Source organism: Amblyomma mixtum, chromosome 3 (assembly GCF_055824585.1).
Source record: "Amblyomma mixtum isolate Tamu chromosome 3, ASM5582458v1, whole genome shotgun sequence".
Classification (NCBI taxonomy): Eukaryota; Metazoa; Arthropoda; class Arachnida; order Ixodida; family Ixodidae; genus Amblyomma; species Amblyomma mixtum.
Genome location: NC_143014.1, coordinates 334,642,492 through 334,651,619, shown reverse-complemented (window position 1 = coordinate 334,651,619; position 9,128 = coordinate 334,642,492). Strand labels below are relative to the sequence as shown.

General features: G+C 49.4%; 1 pseudogene; it reads right to left on the bottom strand.

Moving 5' to 3' along the window:
• Positions 1–4,120: 4,120 nt before the first annotated feature.
• LOC149356023 (uncharacterized) lies at positions 4,121–8,643 on the bottom strand (annotated as a pseudogene).
• Between the last annotated feature and the right edge of the window lie 485 nt (positions 8,644–9,128).

The following is a 9,128-nucleotide window of genomic DNA, read 5'->3' as shown; positions in this document are numbered from 1 at the left end:
CTGTCTTGCTCCCACTATGGTCGGATTCCGCGCCCACGTATGCACACAAGACATTGGACGGCAAATCTATGAGGATTTGTACGCCTTCCCAAGCAGCGCACAGCTTCGAGTTTTGACCGGCGTGGATATCAAAAAGGCTTTTGATAATGTCGCCCACTCCGCAATTCTCACCAACCTGGCAGACACTCGCCCTGGGGTCCGCATGTTCAACTACATCAAAGACTTTCTTACAGACAGGACCCTCCGAATCATTGGCCCCGACGGCACACCTTCCGCCCCCTTTCCCCTCACCGCAGGTACACCACAGGGATCCATTCTTTCACCTATGCTTTTCAACTTGGCAATGACAGAACTGTCCCGAAAACTCGCTGAAATTCCTGGCCTACGCCACGCTATATATGCGGATGATATCTCTCTCTGGTCTACCACAGGAAACGCCGGGGAACTAGAATCCACTTTGCAGCGAGGCCTCGACGTCGTTCAGGAGCATGCACGCCGCATAGGTATGAGTTGTTCCGCCGAAAAGTTGGAATACATCGTGGTTTCTAACGCTCCTCAAAAAACCGCTTCTTCCTACCGCGAACTCATTCAACTCTCTCTCGCGCAAACTCCTATTCCCCGACGGAGCCACATCAAGATCCTTGGCTTCACTTTTCAACAAGATGGCAAGTGCAACGTGTGGCTTAGCCAACTCCTGCAACAACTGAACCAAATTCGCCACATGCTGTCCCGTATATCTCGTCAAAAGCATGGACTCAGAGAACACGAACTCCGTCGAGTTATAGAAGCACTCGTTTATTCGAGGGTCATGTACGCCTACCCCTATCAACGCCTCACATCCTCTCAAGCAAGCAAACTGGAAGCCTCTCTGCGTCGCTTCACTCGATTAGCCATGGGAGTTCCCATCTACGCCGCAAATGCTCTGATCGCAGACGCCGCCATTTTCAACTCCCTCGAAGAACGCGCAGCAGCACACCACCGAGCCCAGATACACCGTCTCTCTACCTCCGAGCAAGGCAGAGACCTCCTCAGCCTTTTCGGACACACCATTTCCCAACTACCCCCGCTTCAACCATCTGCTCCCCCGTGGAAAAGCCTCCCGCGTCTTACTGTAAAACCCATTCCACGCCACATGTCTCCAACGATAAATCCCGGGCGGCGTGAAGCACTGGCGAACCATTTACCCGCACTAGGCCACGACACTTACTATACCGATGCCCATATTCTCGAGCACCAAGTAGTTACTGCAGTAGTCGGTCCTCGAAGCACCTCCACACATCTCCACACAGGAGTGCCCTCCTCAACCGACGCAGAAACGCTGGCCATAGCAGAGGCGATTACGCTTCACGACCACCTTTCCTCCACCATCACCCTACGAGGGGGTACCCAAAATAAACCGGAATAATTTTTTGAATCGGCACAGCTTCTGTGGTACCGCGTTTTGCCGCTTAGGAGTGCATAGAACGAACATTTCAGAGTCGGTAAGCCGAGTTCCGTCGCTGAAGGAGGTCAGACTAGTTCAGGCAGAGTTTTAGAGTGACGACTGTTTTGTGTGAGCGTCGTTTTTGTAATGGCTGATTTTCGTGAACAGCGTGCGCCGGTGAAATTCTGATTTTTTCTCGACAAAAGTGGAACGGAAACTCTTGAAATATTCAGAAAGACGTTCAAGGACGATGCTATGGGGGCAACTCAAGTGTTCCTGAATTAAATCCTGAATCAAAGCAACAGTCATGCCAATGCAAAACTTCAAATTCACCTCGCCTCAAGAAAGCTCGTCAGGTGAAATCAAACCTCAAAACAATGCTGATTTGTTTTTTCGACGTAAGAGGAGTCGTCCATTCAGAATTTTTTCCGCAGGGTCAGACAGTTAACCAGGCTTTCTGCTTGTATGTTTTGAAAAGATTGGGCAACAGTGTTCGGTGGAAGCGGCCTGATTTGTGGCAGACGGGTGACTGGTTTTTCCACCACGGCAATGCCCCTGCTCACACAGCCCTGTCTCTACGACAAATTCGGACCAAAATGGCATGACCTCTGTTCCTCAACCCTCATACTCACCCGACCTTGCCACGTGCTACTTTCTTTGTTTCGTAGAATGAAAAGACAGGTGAATGGAAAGCGTTTCGCTGATGTTGCTGAGGTGAAGAAAAAAACGACGGAGGGACTGTCAAGCACCACAAAAGATGAATTTAAACAATGTTTTGAAAAATGTAATGAAAGATTCGACAAACGTATCATTGTAAGTGGAGAGTACTTTGAAGGATATTGAAGGTCTGTGCTGAAAATGTGAAAAAATAAGTTCAAACAAAAATAAGTCCGGTTTCTTTTGGGTACCCCCTCGTACGTGCAGACTCTCAGGCTGCCATACGCTCATTCGAATCTCAAAAACTCCCTCCCCATATCCTAGACACTTTGCTGCAATACCTAACAGCCCACCTTATGCTCCATGTCCGCCTTGAATGGATTCCTGGTCATCAAGGTATACCGGAGAATGAGCTTGCTCATGCTCTGGCCCGTGAAAAAATACCACCGGGCCCTCCGACTGCCTGGCCAGCCCATTATAATCCCAAGGCAGACCGCGCTACACACCGACAGGACCGCCGCGAACACCTTCGCAATTTGCGGCACATGCGACGAACCCTTCCGTCACCCTCCCATTTCCTTTGCCGTGCTGACGCCACTCTAATTCAACAGGCACAGACTAACTCCCTTCCCTGCGAACTGTATTCCCACTACATCCTTCATAAACCGGGCAAACCCGCCTGTCTCGTGTGCGGAGAGCACCCCTCAAACATTCATACATATTGGTTATGCCCCCGCGCCACTAACTCTCCCACCATACCTTCCTCGCATACCTTGCCTCCCCCCTTTCACCTCACGTGGGCCCGATGGACCGCTCCACCAACCTCTCTGCAGCCCACCCTCTGGCCGCTCCTCGCCGCCCACATCCGACGCATCCAAGGGACACGTGGCCCCACTCCGCCACCGCCGATAAATAACGCCCACCAAACGGGCAGATAAGAAGGCTCGGACTTGAGCTGAAAAATAAAAGTGATCTCTCTCTCTCTGATGTGACAAGTGACGTTACGGACAGACGTTTCAGCCATCCGATAACGCAGACACATGACACGCGGCACAGGCGCTATCAGCACATCTCCCCTTTTCTCTGAAAAGATACACCGGCATTTGCAACGAAACTTAGCACTGCAGTCAACAAAGGATAAACAATTTTTAATGGAAGCAACCAATGCTGAAAACAATAGCCGTCACTTACTGAACCCATATCGGTCTGGCGGTCGGACATGACAGCCAATTCGCGTTCTATTTTCAGGAGGGTCAGTTCGTGGCAAGGGAGTATTAGACGGATCGGCAGGTGCCTTGTTTTTAGATGCATTAGTTTCCCGTTCCATTTCTACCCGACTATCATATGCTTGCGGAAACTCATAGCTACCTCCACCTTCCTCGCAGTCATTCTGCCGGGAAACAAAGTTAACCAGGAATTTCCTGTTTCTTTCTAGAACTACACCCGTAGAAGTTCTAACTACATACGACCTCGGACGTTGTGCAAGAAGTAAGACTCGCGCTTTCACTTTGCAGTCTGCCACTCATACTTCCGCTCCTGGTTTGAGGACTGGCAGCGGAAGAGCCCTACGACGACTATTGAAGTACCTACGCTGCAGCTGTCGGATGGTTACATCGCGATCTCTGAACTTTTTCAGGCTCAAAAGAACTTCTTGCTGGGCAAGTTGGTAACTGTTCATCTTTGGTTACAGGCGCGAAAAAAGACAACACAAGACAGAAAGACGGGACGAAGCGCCACTCACAACTGGTTTATTCGTAGAAAACATGCACAGATATATGCCGTCTTACATGCAAGGAATGCTATCATCTTTGAGGCAGATATGATAGCGAACGGGTGAAAAAATTGCTCTCAGCCTTGTACAGAGATATGGATGTGTTGCTGACGCACATGCTTCCTTTTTTTGCAATAAAAAAAGCTTCCATTAGTTCCCTAGCTTTCGTGTCTTTTTTTTTTGACAGAATTCATGCACTAGAAAAACATGGCTCGCCCTCTGGGGCAGAAGGCTATTGGGAGGGACTGTTGTGCGCAGCCGCCTGCCCATCAGAAGCTCTGCAGGGCCTTTTCCCAGTGGCCTTGGGGTGTCCCTGTACGCTAGCAGCGAAAGATAGGGGTCCTTAGCTTCTATAATCAGCCGTTTAATTGTTTGGACCATCCTTTCTACTTCCCATTTGCCTGGGGGTATCTGGGGCTCGTCGTCACAGTGCGGAAGCCATAGTCGCGAGCAAACGACTCAATTCCTGAGATACAAATTGTGTTCCATTATCCGACATGACAACCTCTGGTATGCCATGTCTTGCAAAGAAACTTTTGAGGTGCATAATGACAGTGACACTTTTTGTCGACGATAGCAAGGCTACCTCTGGGCATCTAGAAAAATATACCACCAAATACCCTTTTCCCTCAATATGGCAGAGATCAACGCCTAGCCTTTGCCAAGAACGCTGTGGAGTGGTTGTCGGAATCATTGGTTCAGACTTTTCTTGCCTGAGCTCCGCGCACACTGGGCAATTGGTCACCAAAGCTCTCAGCTGGCAACTCAACCCAGGCCACCATACGGACTCTTTGGCTCGAGCTCTGCATTTCTCAATTCCTTGGTGACTCTCGTGCAAGCGCGTCAAGACCTATGCGCGTAATTTTTGTGGGATCACCAGCCGCACACCTTTGAGTAGCACGCCTTCAGCGACTGTCAGCGTTACTCTTTCCTGCCAGTATGGACGTAACACCATCGACAGCGATGAGAACTTGGGCCAGCCTTCCAGGCTGAATTTTACGAGAGCTTGACCGACTTCATCGGCTGCTTGTTCAGCTTTGACTCGTTCAAAAAGGCTAGCCTCGATGGCATTTGTCAAACAGCCCGATACGAATTTGGCGACTTCGCCAGTACTAAGCACATGACCATCAATTTGGTTTCCCTGAATCGGGGCTCTAGACAATACATCTGCAGTAACGAGGCTCTTACCCGGGACATGCACAACCGCAAAGCTGAACCGCATAAGCCTCATGCGAAAGCTCTGAATACGAGGTGGCAAAACATCTGAAGGTGATTTTCCCAACAACGTTACAAGTGGTTTGTGGTCAGTTTCTAACAAAATTTCAAGACCTTTGATGTGCCCTTCGAATCGTTCTGCCGCCCAAGTCATTGCCAACGCTTCCTTCTCAATCTGGGAGTATCTGGTTTCGGCAGGCGTCAACGAGCGTGACGCAAATTCAACAGGTCTTTTTTCACTGTTTGGTTGAACTTGTATCAATACAGCCCCCAAACCGAATGATGACGCGTCAACGGAAAGGATCGTAGGGTACTTTACATCATAGCTAGCCATGACGCGTGTCGAAGAGATAACGCCTTTGACGTACGACAGCGCTTGTTCTTGGGCTGGTCCCCACGTCTATTCGGAACCCTTCAAAAGCAAGTGACGGAAAGGCGCCGTTTTCGAAGCCAAATCTGGCATGAATCTTGCCAGATGATTAGCCATACCGAGCAGCCGTCGAACGACAAACAAGTTAGCTGGTGTCGCCAGTTCTTTGATAGCACGAACTTTTTCAGGATCCGGCTTGATGCCATCTCTACTAAGCACACAGCCAAGAAATTTTACCTTAGTTACCCTGAAGGAACATTTTTCTTTGTTTAGCGTAACGCCGGCACTAGCGAGACGATCTAAAGTTAGACGCAGGCGCTCGTAATGTTGAGCCTTGTCGTTGCCAAAAATGAGCACATCATCCATCAGGTTTATCACGCCTGGGATTTCTTCAAGTACCTGAGACATTTTTTTCTGAAAGATCTAGGGTGCTGACGTTATTCCAAACGGCAGTCTTTGAAAACAGTATCGCCCAACTGGCGTTAAGAACGTAGTTAACAACTGGCTTTCGGGCGAAAACCTAATTTGAAAGAAGCCAGAGTTGACGTCGAACATCGAAAACACAGAGGGACCACCTAAAAGACCGAGGCTATCATCCACTGTCGGCATGACATGGCGCTCACGAAGAACACTTTTAAGGCGGAAGCCTTTAATGCCTCATCGTTGTCAGCAGGAGTTGTCGACAGAAAATGTCACGCTTTTCAATTGGTCGAAATGCTCGTGACGTCACAGTGCGCGAATTTCAAATGGGGCCAATTGTACTTTGGCTAGTAACCATGCAACCAATCAAAGGGATGGTATAGTGATGCTCCAACTAAGTTGGACTGAGTTTAGTTAATTGCTTAATTAATCAATTAGCCTAATTAAGATAGAGGAGAATGAAGAGGTCAGAAGAAAGAGGAAAAGTTAAGAAAGACGCGCGCCGCATCGACAACAGCGTCCGCGGAAGGAGACGCTGCTGAAAAAAACAGATAAGTACGAAGCCGCGTTCGCTCCACCACCACGCACTTCCCCACTCAGTTCGACGTTGCTCGTTTCATATACGTTGTGTCGAACATCCTAGACAGTTCCAACAATTGACAGGTGAATGACAGAACACGATGGATAGAAATACAATAATATAAATATGAAATAGCCTAATTAACCTTTCTAGTTAGACCGCATAAATCAATAAAACCGAGAACGAAATTGGTCGATTGGGGAATCGGACCAGGGTCTCCGGAGTGCGATACGAGCACGCTAGCCACTCCGTAATGCCAGCTGAATGGTTTGGAATGAACAAAGGCGCGTCTAGCTAATACGGCGTCTTCGTTCACTCCCATCTTCCCCCTTTCCCTTACGGCGAGGTGCAGGTGTCCACCCAGATATGCGAGAGAGATACATTTCCTTTCCTAAAAAAATAAATTTACCGTCCAGCAAGGCGCACAGCCGAATTGGCGATGGCGTTCTGTGGACTCCCTGGCAGCGTTGCAAGATGCTGTCGCGTTCCACTCTTACAGGCGAAGCTTAACATGTTAACCACACATCAGTAACACACGCAGACAGCCAATGGACGCGTCATTCGCTGGCAGCACTTGAATCATCATTCACAACCACATTCGTGACAGAATGCTGTACTAAGGCTTTCGCCTTGCACCAGTTTAGTCGCCAAAGTGACTCCTAATTTTTGTTTAGTTGCGTCAAGTCAACGCAAATACGAACCGCTCCAGATGGTTCGAGTACTGGCACAATTCCTGCACACCATTCTGTTAGTTGATCTACTTTGCGGATCACGCTATATCGCTCCATACGCTCGAGCTCCTGCTTAACTCGGTCACGGAACGGTAAGGCTATGCGACGCGCAACATGAATTGCAAAAGGTATCGAGTTCGGCTTTAGTCTAATTTTGTATTCTCCTTTTATCGCTCCTAGACCACTGCAAACCTGCAGGTAGGAAGCTTCGACGGTTGTGTCGCTACTGACAGAGACCGCGAATTTAATAACTTCCAGAGCCTCAAGTGCTGGGAGGCCCAAAATTACGGAGCGTTATGCTGAGACCACGCACACGATTTGCTGGACAGTGTTTTGTTTCCACTGAATAGTGGCATGAAACTTTCCCAAAACATTCAGTGGCTCATTCGACGGGCCTTTTAGGATTAGGTCGCACTTTTCTAGCCTGGTAGGCAAACCGAGAAACGTGGAAAGCACAACGGAAACTTCGGCACCGGAATCTACTTTAGCGAACACCGGTGTGCCGTTAATGACGACCTGTACATACCGAGGATTAGAATACTCCCCGTTCACCGCGCCAACGAAGTACGCCCCCTTGTACATATGGAGAGATGAAAGTAGTACCTTCTTTCCATCACGTGCAGCATTTTTCCGACATATAGCTGCAAAGTGTCCGGAACAACCGCAATAGTTGCATTTCGCTGCTTTTGCCGGGCACGAGGCTCTGGGGTGCGCTCCTTGACTGGAGTTGGGGCATGCCCCGGGGGTGCCTGGTCGGTAGGACTGGACTCTGGGGCACGTATCTTGTATTCCAGGTGAACAGTTCTTTGACGAGCTGCCCGAGTGCTGTCCTGAAGAATATTTTCCGCGCTGCCCTCTCTTGCTGACCGCGTCGAGAATGCCGGTGGCCGCTACCAAGGGTTCTTCGTCGGTTTCTCACATTTGCTTCTGCTGTCGTTGGACGGTCTCCTTTAAGCGCGCTTTTGCCAAAGCGGTGGCGAGAGTCAAATTCGCACCCATTTGAAGTGACTCAGAGAGCCCAGCATCCCTGAGGCCGACAACGAACCTGTCGCGAAACATGTGTTCTGTTCCTTTGCAGTCGCACCGGTCCGCCAGCGCGCGCAACGCGGTGACGAATTGGTCGACTGACTCTCCTGGTTCTTGAGTGCGACGCTGAAAGCACGCCCTCTCGAAAACAAGGTTCCTTGCAGCGACGAAGTGCTCGTCGAAATTCTTTTTGACGACTTCGTATTGCTTCTGTTCTTCTTCGGGTAATGCAAAAGTAGAGAAGATTTCTCTTGCTCGCCTGCCCATCGTATAAAGTAGAGTCCGGACCTGCGCTTCTTCACTCCGCTCGTGTAGGCCCGAGGCGAAGCGGTAGTCATCAAAGAGTTGGATCCAAGAAGGCCATTCGGACGTCCGGTCGAAGTCAAACCTTGGCGAAGCTGGAACCGCGAACGTGCCGTGAAAGGGCTTGACTGCGTTGTCCTCTGACATGGCGCCGGTTGACGAAGTTAAGGCAACGCCCCTCAAATGCCACAGGATCCCACTTCTGACACCATGTGGCGTTATGGCCCTTGCCAGACGCCGAGCGCAGCCGGGCAGCGGGCAGGAACTGAGACTGGCCCCGATCCCGGCACGATAACAACCCTCTATTTCATGCAAGCAGCATCTTTATATAGAAAGCACTCATGTTACAAGTGACGCCACGTACAGACAGCTTTTCAGGCATCTGATAACGCAGCACACCTTATTTATGAGTATATTGCTGTTACACTTTAGTGGCTGGTTGTATGAATTGTAGCACTACTTTCTATATTGTCTGTGTTACTATTTTCATTTTAAAGTTATTTTAGTCTCAAGATGAGACATACTAACTGGAGTGAAAAAATGTTTTGTACTTACACTGTGATAAGGCAAACAGCCCGTGGCATGCCTTAAGTCCGTTTCTTTCATTTTGCTGCTTAATGCAGCACTAGTCA